The 11782-nt window shown below is 42.6% G+C and overlaps 1 long non-coding RNA gene across 1 annotated transcript in view; it reads right to left on the bottom strand.

Annotated features, from left to right (window-relative positions):
- Positions 1-11110, bottom strand: part of LOC119617733 — a 70709-nt gene extending 59599 nt beyond the window's left edge. Inside the window, exon 1 of the long non-coding RNA XR_005234128.1 lies at positions 10967-11110. This is a non-coding gene — a long non-coding RNA (uncharacterized LOC119617733). The remainder of the gene's footprint in view (positions 1-10966) is intronic.
- Positions 11111-11782: the final 672 nt, after the last annotated feature.

Raw genomic sequence — 11782 nt, 5'->3', positions numbered from 1 at the left:
AAAAGGACCTAACCAATTAAACCCTGAGGAAACCCTAACCCTAGCGCTGGGCCAAAAAGCCCTAACCCCTTCAACCCTGAGGAAACCCTAACCCTAGCGCTGGGCCAAAAAGCCCTAACCCCTTCAACCCTGAGGAAACCCTAACCCTAGCCCTGGGCCAAAAGGCCCTAACCCCTTCAACCCTGAGGAGACCCTAACCCTAGCCCTGGGCCAAAAGGCCTTAACCCTTTCAACCCTAAGGAGACCCTGACCCCAGCAGTGGGCCAAAAGGCATGTGGACAAGAGATGACTATCTCATTACAGAGCCAATTATTTTATTCATAGCTGTGAAGCTCTTGGAGGACAGTTTAGAGGGTTGAGAGGTTCGTCAAGTGATTTTTGTGCTGCTTCAGTTCCACGACACGAACACACGCACACACGCACACACCGTCTGAAAAACACTTGCATACAGCTGCTCTCTCGCGCTTTGTGTCTCAGTGACACACACACGCATGCACAACCTTTTCACTTCCCACCTGAGGACAATAGCTGTGCAGTGAGGTGAGACAGCAGAAAGGAAAAGCATTTATCCTAGCGGAGCAGTGCTGATGACCCTCCCTGCTGGCTCCTCTCCCTGCTCCCTTTCTCCCTCCGGGCCGACACGGGATGCTTTTGTGTCGGCTGGATGGAGTTGAGGGTAGTGGAGTCGGTGGGTTGTGTGTGCGGGGCTAGCGGCAGGCGGGCTGCTGTCACACCACACACAGCTTTTTCAAGACACAGGCTGTACTTTTGACATGTGTCTACTGACATTACCCATGATGCCGCCCCGCCTCCCCCTTCCCCCGCTGGCTTGGGTTGTCTCGTCTCCTCACAGGGGTAATGGTGTGTGAGACAGGTTGAGAGAGGGAATACGCTGCGACTCTGCATGCGTGTGTGTGAGTGCAGGATGAAAACTCAGGCTTGAGAATCACGGAAAACAGAGAGGAAGTGCTCTTGCTTGTGGAGTGCTAGAAATTGCCCGTTTGCCACATTTCCGGAGGCGGTTTTGCTCACAAGCAGAGCAAACTATAAAAATGTGTTTACATGTGCGCTTACACGTGCACTCATGCCCTGATATATCTAAAAACCAGCACCACTATGGCTTGAGTTGAGTATCCAGGGCCTACTTTTCTCACATCTTTTTGATTTTTGCAAATAATTTCAAATTATAATGAGTCACACATTTCGATATCTCCCTTGAAGTCATTGTGAAAACAGATTTTCTGCAAGAAAACCAATTAAACTAAATGGATTCTAAAGGCATAAGTGCTCAGCACATTATGCCTGTCCTCAACATGTTCTCTGGACAACACCTGTGATAGACTACCTCCAGATTTAGTCCCTTTTTTTTGCCTTCCAGAAACGCTAGAAGACTGAATCTTGGTGGAGGATTGTAGAGATACAGAGCTGCATCCCAGCTGTTGGTTCCAATATGTTAGAATTAGAAGAACAAATGGAGTCCTGTGGTGCTTCAGCTGCTGTCAAAAACCTCTGTTTGAGGAGTCTAGAATAATAATATCAGACTCGAGGACAAAGACTCAGGAAGGTGGGTTTCGTAATCTAATATTTGCTGTAAACTGACTAAATTATGTTTACTATTTACAGTAAAGAATGTGTGAAGGATTCTGCAAGGACTCAATTATCTCATAGGCAAACTTTATCAAAGAAAAGAAAGTTGGTCACAACAAACCGAAGGTGAAAGTTGTCATATACAGTAGTGTGCAAAAGTTTTGAGCTATTCCACCTTTCATTATAATTTGTATCCAAAGAGCTGGATTTCGTTGAAATCTTTTAAGGGGGCCTTAAATTACTTCTTTTGCTATATTTTGGTTTAAGTTTTTTAATATTTGCTTTGGACTTTGCTGCTTTTTTACTTAATTTTAGTCCAGTTCGTGACAGTTTTTGGACAAACCTTTTTTGTTGTAGTTGTTCAAACTACAACAAAACCGGAATCAGGTGGAATGCCTCCACCGGATCGGGGGTGAGTCTCTGTCTCACGTGGAGGGGTTCACGTATCTGGGAGTCTTGGTCACGAGTGATGGTAGGATGGAGCGGGGTATGGATCAACGGATTGGGGCCTTGTCTTCAGTAATGAGGGCGTTTCTTCGATCGATCTAATAAATGCAGAGTTGAGTCGAAAGGCAAAGCTCGTGATTTACTGGTCCATTCATGTTCCAACCCTTACCTTTGGTCATGAGGTTTGGATCAAGAACTAGATCCTAGATACAAGCAGCTGAAACGAACTTCCTTCATAGGGTGGCCAGGCTCAGCCTTAGAGATAAGGAGAGCTCTGTCATCCAGGGGGAAGATCAGAGTAGAGCTGCTGCTCCTTCGCATCGAAAGTAGCCAGCTGAGGTGGTCCCGGTGTCTGATTAGGATGGCACAGGGAACAAAACCAAACACCATAAACATCAAGAATGAAAGCAGATAACTCAGAAACACACAAAACCCATGAAGCAAACAGAACTACAGATCTCATTAACAGAACATAATCAAAAAAACAAACACAAAAGACTACCAAAGAATAACTCAAAAGGTACAGATCCTAACACGCTAAGAGCAATTCTTTTTTAAATATAAGTTAATTTCTTCAGATTATCGCTTGGTGCCTCATGACCCAGATTTTGGCGCCGACCCCATCTTTGGGACCCACAGCAGAACTAAACCAGTGGGTGCGGTGCAGCATGTGTCATCGTGTTAAATTAAACGTATCATTGCAAGTGAAACCTGTTGGATCACGCCGCTGTTCAGTCATTTGGTTGATGAATGGTGTGAATGCCTGAAAAGGGATGATTCACTGAAGAGGTATTTCTGCTGAAGCATTTTAAAAATTCTTGTAAACCTCATGGAGGAAACGTTCTTAGTTCAAATAAACACGTGCCATTAGTCAGCAGTGACAGAGTCGGCTGATTATTGATCATTCTGAGGTTTTTAAAGGCTTGCTGCTCTCAGTGTGGTGCTTGCATTCAGTGATTTGAGTCTCTGTTTGTTAAGAGCTCCCCACTCCGCTCTGCTGCCACATCAGCATCCCACACTGAATGAGCCGTTTCCCCCTTCGCCTCCCACTTTGCATAAAACCCATAGAAATCCCAGGAACAGGCCCACACACTCATTTGCCTGTCACATTAACTTGGTACCTCACTTCCCTCTGACCCTTTAGCCGCTGTGACCTACCCAAACAAATGACCCGTTCATGGAGCACAAAGGCCTTGTCCTCGTCTGTCAGCCTTCTGGACTCATTTCACCTCCTCTCTAACCTATTATAACCTCTCCTTCCTCCTCCTCCTCCCTATGTTTCCTAAGAAAGGATACTTGATTTAGAACTTTCACTTAAGTAATTATGGTTTCAATGAAATGAACTCATTGCAAAAACTTCAATAGGCTTATGAGCACGTCATCAAAATATGCAGCGTGATGGGCGCTGGCTCATGCTTTAAACACTAAATAGATTTATATATAAAAATTCTTTTTTTTTTCTAAAGTAGTTTTGCTCCACAGTTCACATGCAAAGTTAAATCATAACTAAATTAGCAAAGACATATTCAGACAAGCAGTTACGGAAAAAAGGTTTTAGTGCCACATATTCAAAGAAATGACATATGAGCCTTCCTAAAGGTGGTATATATGCTGGTCCTAATAGATTTGGTGTGTAATGGACACACTGCATGATAGTGGTTGTCAAACTGTGGGGCGCAATCCCTAGGTGGTGCATAGTGTCACAACAGGGGGTAACTGGTCATGTTTAAGTTTTTTTTGTTGTTTTTTTGTCCTGAAAAAGTAGTAGGCAAAACTAATGTTTAGATGCTGTTGCAGCTCGGACTTGTCTCTGTGTTACACATATCGCTGTCACGGATATCGCTAACATGTAATGAATGAATATCTGATGTGTCCTCTGTTTTCAGACGTGATTGGCTCTTGATACCTTGCCGCCTGCTGGGAGAGCAAGGCAGAGAGAGGGGATAACTGGAGGGGTGTTGGCCTGATGACTACAGTTGTTAGCTCCGCCTCTGCCCCGCTCCTTATTTTTGGCTATAGATGCCAACCTGCACTTTGTCACTATTGTGTTAGGTGTCACTGACTGTTAGTGGTGTTTGGAAAATAACATCTGTTCTGTTTTTAGTTGCTAGGTTTGGGTTTAGGGGAATGATTCAAATCAAACGGTCAGCTGCTTGACTTGTTCGAGGCTTCTCGCTTTTTTTGTTTGTTTTTGTTGGGGCTCCCAAGACTTTGTTTTGGCTTTTTTTATTACAATCGTCTACTTTATATGTTATATATCCCGGGAGACATACGGACCATAACATATTTGGGGGCTTGTCCGGGATTTGAACCCGGAACCATAGCATTAGGCTGAATGGATCAATATTCCCCATTCCCCTTGCACTGGTTCCAGTACAAGTTTTAGACACCGACCTCTCCACATACACCACAGGAGATTGCCTCTGTTCAAAAAGTAAAAGCTATACCTCAGATAATCAGATGTAATTAGTTCATGCTTAAAATAAAGGTCATCTGAAACCATGATTGTGTGCGATGGAGCAGGCAAGACTAATAGCTCCACATCCCTAGGGCAGACTCTGGTTCCAAACATGGCAGTGTCCATAAACAAGATATTCTGGCTTCAGTTCTCAAGAACAGAAGAAGGCGAGACGTTACATCTAGTTTTTTTTTTTTTTTTAATTGTTTGTTTACAGTCAATTGGACAAAAACACTCCCTGGAGGTTTGCACAATCTTGTCTTGGTTCCAAGAAGGAAACCAAAAATGGAAAATAGCTTGAGGGAATTTTTGAGCATGATAGTAGTGTACTCTTTTATCTTGGGTTAATTATTCAGTTTAATTTAGTTATAGTTTATTTGTAAATAATGTAAATAATTGTGGTAATAATGTTACCACAATGTAATAATGTAGATTATTCTACATTTTATGTATTCTTTGAATTAATTGTCTCTGAACTCATGTGGTGGTACGTCCCACTTAGTAGTTATGTAAAGGCAATCATTATTAATTATTTTGTAATGCCGTGGATAGGTGATGTCATTGTAGCAATAAACCTAAAAACAAACAAGTCACTTTAGTCACCATGTTCTTTTTGTGTTGCCAATTGGGAATAAAAATAAGGGTTTGTGGTATATTAGTGGTCACAGTCCGCACTGAGACAACCACTCTGTCCTATCTAACACACACGCACCTGATGACAGTAATTAACAGCAGTGATTATGAAGGGTCAAGTTGTGCACAAGGTGGTCAAAGGTCAGCCGCCTTTTGGTCAGATCTTTGATAGACAAACAACCTGTGTTTCACACATAATTGGTGTCATTATAGTAGTTATCACCATCTTCTAACCCGCTGAACACACATGGGAAACACCTGTCCATCCAACATAAACCCTCGTTTAGATTAAACACATTTTAGGAATGGAACTTTGTGCAAAGCTTGGACACCATCTCCAGTGTTTTCACAACCAAAGATAATAGAAGGAGTCTAAATGAAGTAATTTACCAGGCATCCATTCAGACAATCCATTCCAGAATCCATACATTGTGGTAAAACTTGCTTTAAAGTTGTGACTCGGGTTCATGCAGATGACTCATTAGATTTGGTGGGTTTCCCCCGTTTGCTCTGACTTTTCTTGCATGTTGGGTAAATAGAAACAACCTTAGAAATACTATTTCCTAAAGGAGACCTATTATGCTTCCTTGAACAAGTTAGGACAGGCTGTACAAAACATGTTCATTACATTTAATACACCAAATCATTCTTAGATATTGAGATTTCACCTGATCAGTTGTGCATGTTTTGAGCTCATTTCAGAATGAGCAGTTTTAGGGTTATGTCACTTTTATGCAAATAAGCTGCTGTTGGTGCAATTCAATCTTAGCAGAAAGTGTAGGGCAGCACAATCACAGTTTACCACTTTTGACGACAAGCAATATCACTTATTTAAGATGATAATATCTAATTTAATGTGAATATTTTATCTCCTTTAGTTTGAGAAAACAAGCATTTGTTGACATTGTGGACTGTTAGTTGAAACAATCAGCATACATATTAAATAACTGATTAGTTAGTATAAGAAAATGCAGCCAGACATTTAAAAAGTCTCATTAACCTTATCAATGGTATCGTTCAGGTTCTTAATGAATGTTTAGTCCTGTTAAAGGAAAAATGTGTTAAATACCAGAGGATGTCTCTACAACCCAATGGGATTAATGTGAGGGTAAATATGAACACATTGTCCAAGAAATGTGCAGATGAATAAGTATTTTTGTTAGTATTCGTGCTGTTTTACTGTAGAGATGAATCTCCTGTTGAGTTTCTCCTCAGTGGCACTTTTTCCCTGCGATCCTAATTATCTGCGAGGCCCTCCTTGCTACAGCTTCAGCTGATGGAGGAGGAAGGAAGGAAGTTTATAATCATGTTCAATTAGTGCTCCTTCACATTTTATCTGAGCCTTTCCACTGTGCTAATGACTTATTTGTACCAATTATTTGCTTTGCTGAGCTTGTTAACCCCCGTGTTCACCGCAGCAGTTAAAGAGATCGCTGTTCCAAGTGTTTCACAGTTTCCCCTCTGCAAGGAACACGAAATGAAGATCTAATTTCTGTTGTTTGTTTGATTGTTTGAGCTGCTGCTCAGCTCCGTGTCACTTTTAAAGCTCCGAGTGTCAAATCACTTATGATTCGTGTTTTAAAACTGAGAATCTGATTCATGTAGTCGGAGTAGGGCTATTATCTTATCTAGAGCAGCTCAAACTTGGGTTGTTTAGAAAAGTTTGGAGGCTCACCAGAATCACTGTACAATATGCATATTTTTACACCTTTAAGCCGTATTTAATTATAATGAAATCAAGCTGCTTTTACACAAAGGTCAAGGTTCACAGACAACCTTGTGCTCTAACTTTGCAGCCATGTAACAGAGGAAAATCAAACTGCACAGCTGGACACCTCTTAGACCAAGGGTGATCACCATTGATTTCAAGGTTATGGGGTCAACGGTCAACATCACAGTTGACCTAGTGCCTTAACTATGCAACAGTGTAACGTAAGTGGCCATAATCAAATGTCACATGATGCCACGCTCGTCTTTATAGATGTTACAAAACCGCCGGTGTTACCACATTTCGTGATCATTTTTCTAGCTGCAGGAGAGCCTCTGTCATGACTTCTAAAACCTACTTCAGTCTCTCCTGCACCAGAAAATATAAAAGTTACAGTCTGAGTACTGCTCTTCCTAGTCTGTGTGATCAAAGATCAAGGGAAAGGCTTTTGTGGCGGTAAAAGCATTGAATTATACATAACAATATGAAAAGTTGCCGCAGACAAACACAAATCCCTCGTCCAATTTGGGACGCTGGTCCTGAGTGGGCTCTTGTGTCCTGCGGAGTCTGATGAAAGCTTCTCATCTTAAGGACAGGTCAGACAGAGCGAGGCCCGAATGCTTTCAAAGAACACCCAAATGACCTCTGGGAGCTGAAGCATCGGCGCTCTCCGCCTCCGCACAGCCACCCCTTTAATCTTACCCTGCTCTCCACGAGCTCTTGGTTATCCAAGTGCTGGAGGACACAAGGAGGAGGCGGCCTCTTGTTTTCTCAGGTGCTGTCTTCATACATCCTGAGGTTTTACTCCAGGAGCTCTGGGTTCAGCCCGGTCCACGAGCTGCTGAAGAAGCGGGAGAAAAACCTGTGGAGGCTTTAACTGCTGGGGAGACGACATGAGGAAGAGATAGTGGTGGAAATAAAAGATGAAAACATAAGAAGTCTTGTCTCTGTGAACTGGGGGGAGGGAGCTTTTCATTTTGTTCTCCATGACTTCTCACAGCGGTATAAAAGAGATGAAATCAGATGGCTGTCAGCTAAAAGGAGAGTAAAACCTCGGCCTCCCGCTGCAGTGGAGCGAGCAGAGAGGCCGAGTGACCTGCATCAGTTCTCCTTCACAGGAAACGCTCCGAACTGTCAAGGCAACAAAAACAAGTTGCTTTACAGGCAGAACCTTTCACTGAAGCACCGTCGGCCTTTTTAGCAGAGACTGAGGTGAAGTGCTTTTTTTTATGAAGTCTTCTTTTTTAGTCACACGTCTAACAGTCTTATGACAAAAACAAAGTAACATACATACATGATATCCAGTGTTTTTTGGGGGTTTTTTTACATCTCAGGGAGAGAAACCAGTCAGAATCCGAAACCCTGAATGCAGGCGTTTGCATTTATGATTGATTCTAATAAAGCTCGTTGTTTAACTAAATGTGGAATAGTGTCCCATTCCTTGTTGGAGTCATGTTTACTGTTGTGTGCGTTCGTCCATCCATCCGTTCGTGCGTGTTTGTGCACAAGATTACTCAAAAAGTTATGACTAGATTTTTATGAATTTTTTAGGAAATGTCAAGCATGGTACAAGGAACAAGGGATTAAATTTTGGTGGTGATCCGGTCAAAGGTCAAGGTTACAGATCACCCTGTGCATTGACTCTACAAGAAACAAAAAAGTTAAACTCCACAGCTGGACACCTCTTAGGTCAACGGTGATCACCAATAATTTCAAAGTGACACGGTCAAAGGTCAAGGTCACAGTTGACCTAGTGCTCTAACTCTGCAGCAGTGTGATGTAGGAATGTCAAACTGCACAGCTGGACACCTCATGGGTCAAAGATGATGCCTTTGTAAAACCTTGTCTCTGCTCCTACATGTGACCCTTCTGTTTCCTCCACCAAAGAATTTCTGTTTCTAGTTGTGTTTGTTGGTTTGTTTGTCTGTCTGTTAGCAAAGATCAGGTAAAAACTAAAGGCACATTTGGAGGAAATTTTCAGGAACTGTTGGGGTTGCCACAAAAAACAATGGATTGAATGTTGGTGGCGACCCAGATAATGATTCAGGTCGCACTATTTTTTAATCACACTGTTAAATTGGCTAAGGTTTGGGCTCTCTGAGTGCTTCTAGTTGTGATTTATTTTCTTTTTTTTTTCTAATAGAAATGGTTGCTTGTAGCTGTTTCGATTTTTTGTTGTTGTTGTTGTTTTTCTGTGAGACTGCAGTAGACGTCCAGGGTGAGGAGACTGTTTTCTTGTGTAGTTACTATTTTTAGAAATAGGATCAAAAACAAATCAAGCTCTGATTGTACCAATCAAACTACAAATAACTCTTAAAATTTCAATTTCGAGCTTTCTCGAAGTCTGTAAGAGTTTTGGTTTTACAGCTTGTTTTTAGAACCTAGTCTAAATGAAAAGTAGGAATTATTCTTTAAAGTCTTAAAATTTTGTGTACACTTCTGACTTCAGCAAGTCTTAAAAGAAGGCTTGTGTCCATTTCTTGACATTTGATTCAGTTTTTTTTCAACATGGTATAGATTCACACACTCACACGCAAAAATAAATACATAAAAATAATCTTCTCATGGCAATTTACATAAAGAATCCTATCAGATTCAACTGTGTGATATAATACTCTAAGGGCATTGCAAAATAAACTCTTCACCAGTCTGCAGAACATCAGAGTGGATCACAGAGGAGCAGAGCTGCTCATCAATACAGACATCAAGTGAATAAGTATCAGTCAACCCAGTTTGTGAGCTTGTTGCTAAAGCATTACACTAATTGCTGCTTTAAAGCCCAATCCTACAAAAAAATAGTCTGACTTAATAATTCAACCTTATCAAGCGGTGGGCAACTATTTTCCCCCCCAAAGGACCACATATAAAACAGACATCTTCTCTCCAGATTCTTCTGGGGGATCCCAAGCTGTTCCCAGAGCAGAGAGGATACATAATCACCTCAGTGAGTTCTGGATGTGGGACTCCTACCAGTGAGACATGCTTAAAAAACCTCGAACAGTCGGCACCTGGAAGGCATCTTAACTGGATGAACAAACCACCTCAGCTTACTCCTTTCAAAGAGGAAGAGCAGTGGATGGCAACACTCCTCACCCTATCTCTAAGGCCCGGCCAGCCTACAAAGGAAGCTCATTTCAGCCACTTGGATCCAGGATCTTGTTCTCTTGGTCATGATACATACCTTATGACCAGAAGTGAGGGTTGGAACGCAGATAAACCAGTAAATTGAGAGCTCTGTCTTTATCACGACAAGACCACAGCAACATCCTCATTACTGCAGAGGACCCCCGATCAGTCGAGCCAACTCCCGCTTCAATCTACCATCACTCATGAGCGAAACTCTGAGTCTGAGTCTTGAACTCTTGAGGTGCCTCTCGTCCAACCTTGGAGGGTGGGGGGCATTCCACCTTTTTTCCTGCTGAGATCCATGGCCTCATGGAGCTGACTCTCATCCCAGTCACTTCACACTCGGCCGTGAATCACTCGAGTTCACACTGAAGGTCACGGCCTGGGTGCCGCGGATGCTTTGAAGGGCTATCTGGACCCTGCATGACCAAAGCCTCCTCGGCACAAAGTCAAGGTTGCTCCCAGAGAGGGGTTGGACTCCGCCAGGACTGGTCCATGTCTTTGGTTTGGGAATCTCAGTGTCTCGTTTCTGCTTTTTGCAGATGATGTGGAATTTATTAGTTACTTATACAGCGTCTGTGTTTTCAAACTCTAAGTGTACTCGCAGAGATCAAACAATGTGGTAAACCCCGAATAAAATCCAGTTCTCTGGTTCCAGAGAACCTCGCCTTTGCTGCAGTAACAACACAGCAGTTTTCGTTTCAGGTAAAAATACCAGATTTGAACAGATTCCACTCCTTTGTTGTGAGACTAACGTTTCCAGTAGACCTGGTGAGTTCGAGCTCAGAGAGCTAAACGTTGCGAAGGTATCCGAACAAAATATGGCCATGTATAGCATTCCTAGCTCAGCCATATGTACGATGCCTTCAGCCCACACGCTCAGCTGAAATCACCCCATATTGCACTTCAACCCCCTCCTCGCTCCCCTCCTCTCTGTCACAGGCACAGTCAGAAATCACAGCCTTACAGCCAGCACCCCCACAAAAAGTGAAAATGAATGTACTCACCTCCTGTGGTGGGAGCAGAGCAGAGAGTGTGGGAGAGGAGGAAGAGACATGGCAAGTGTTCAGGAGGGCTGTGAGTCACTACGACTCCCAAACATTATTACTATACATCATGAATTCCTCATGAAACATGTCCCAAAAGCTGCCGCCTTGTAGGCATGCGCGGGCTGGCTGCTCGCATGCCTTGCATCTGCAAGACTTTTTATTCCCACGTTGGGTTTTGCAATCATCTTTTATTTCAGCGAGCGGCCACAAGTTCCCAAAGTGGCGCGTCTTTTTCTGAGGTGAGTGGGAGTGTGTGAAATGTGAGTGTGAGCGAATGTGTTTATGCTGGTTGTGTGATTCAAGTGAAGCAACAGAGTGATCACTCTGTGTATATGTATGAGTGTGTGTGTGGTTTGGCTCTGTGCACTGATCCCGAGCTGCGTCTCATCCCTCCCACTGCGACTCCTGTCAGCACGCCTGACACCACAAACCAGCCCTTCTGGAGGCAAAGACGGGAGGTAGTCAGGCTTCCATTGCTGTTTCTGAAGGTGAAACAATCAAACTAGGTTTAAAAACAAAAACAGATTAAGAAAAAAAGCTTCCACTAATATGCAAATTAGGCTTATATGGTGCACATTAGGCAAGGATGGGAACTACTTTCGTGGATTGCGTCTGACCTGACAACAACTCTACAGGTGCTGGTCATAAAATTAGAATATCATAAAAAAGTAGATTGATTTCAGTAATTCCATTTAAAAAGTGAAACTTGTATATTATATTCATACATTACATACAAACTCATATATTTCAAATGTTTATTTCGTTTAATTTTGA

The sequence above is a fragment of the Kryptolebias marmoratus genome, linkage group LG15 (genome assembly GCF_001649575.2).
Source record: "Kryptolebias marmoratus isolate JLee-2015 linkage group LG15, ASM164957v2, whole genome shotgun sequence".
NCBI classification, from domain to species: Eukaryota; Metazoa; Chordata; class Actinopteri; order Cyprinodontiformes; family Rivulidae; genus Kryptolebias; species Kryptolebias marmoratus.
The sequence above is the reverse complement of the archived record's forward strand: the minus strand, read 5'-3'. Positions and strand labels throughout refer to the sequence as shown.